Consider the following 1,467-nt stretch of genomic DNA (forward strand, 5'->3'; position numbering starts at 1 on the left):
GGATCTGGCTTCTCTTAAGCAGTCAGTACTGCCCCAAAGAGCCAGCCTATGCTTAGAGATCTGAAAGAAATGATCTCTGTTCCACCAAAGGCCAGCTCCATCGCTCACGCCACTGCCAGCTGTGGGTCCTGAGTACATGCTCTTCTATCACGGGGTCCTTAGAACTCTTAAGGGCTGATTTTCAAGCATCACTTAGAAATCATCATTTCAGTGAGGAAAAAAAGCTCTTGGAACCCGGATAGCTGCAGACTGAATAAGCTTACTTTCCTGCAAGAATGTCAGTAAATCTTCCTGTAGGAGTTTCAGGTGCGTGAGGGCAGCCGAGGTGTGTGAGGCCTGCCACATGTCACCAGGCAGCTGAGGGCTAGCTTAGCACGTGTTCTCCGCCTCCTCACCCGCTGCTGTGACCAGCCGAGCAGGGCTCCTCACACACTTGGCAGAGCATCTCGGTGATTGCTCTCTGTAGACAGTGCGTCCTATCAGACCAGGAGGCATGTCCACAGCAGTCCACCTGGTGCAAGAGGATACAGACACTTAGGAGTCGGACTTAGTGTGACCACTTACTTCACGTGGCTTAAAAGGGTGAAAAAGTCCCTATTTTCCTTGGTCAGTAGATGCCTCACTTGAGTCTATGGCTGTCGTAAATTGTCGGGACTAATTTTACTCTAAGAGTGCACAATAAAAGGACCTATGGGTTTGTCACGCTTTCATTTTTAAAGAGAGATGAACATGAGACAAAGATCTCTCTTCTAATTATCTGCTCGTTAGCCCAAATCCTCTCATTTTAGTCCTCTTAGGTATGCCCACGTGTGATCTTGGTAATGTTCCATTCCTGAGAGCATCCAGAACACTGGAAAAAGAGCGATTTGGGACCAGCAGTTAGCATAATGGCTATGTCGCTGGATTCCCACGTATTCGACCGCAGTTCACGTCCTGGACCTGGTAGCTTAAAACACGCCGGGCGCGTGTGCGTGCATGCCCAAGATCCCGAGAGAAGAATGGAGAAGGGATTGCGGTGTGGCCATCCGCCCTTGGGGGGTGATTTCTCGCTTTCTTTCTGTCTCTGGTGAGCGCATGCACCCTATAGCAAAAACCTCTTAAAAAAAAAAAAAAAGGTGATTTATGCCAGACCTCCCTCACTTTTAAAAGCCATTTTAAAACTACATACAGGGGGAACCAGCAGTTAGCGTAATGGCTATGTTGCTGGACTCCCACAGTCGACCGCGGTTCGCATCCCAGACCCAGTGGCTTAAAACCCACACCAGGTGCGTGTGCGTACCCCAGTTCCTCATTACAGCTCCCCAGAAAATGGGAGCTATGCGACAGTTTCATGATTTCCTAGAGATTTCCATGTATAAAAAATATACATGCTGTGAGACAGAATAAGTTGTTTTTTTTTTTTTTTTTAACATTTAAAACCCAAATAAGAACAAAAAACTCTTGGAATGCAATTAATTAACTTTATAA

The sequence above is a fragment of the Tupaia chinensis genome, unplaced genomic scaffold, assembly GCF_000334495.1.
Source record: "Tupaia chinensis unplaced genomic scaffold, TupChi_1.0 Scaffold141320_1, whole genome shotgun sequence".
Classification (NCBI taxonomy): Eukaryota; Metazoa; Chordata; class Mammalia; order Scandentia; family Tupaiidae; genus Tupaia; species Tupaia belangeri.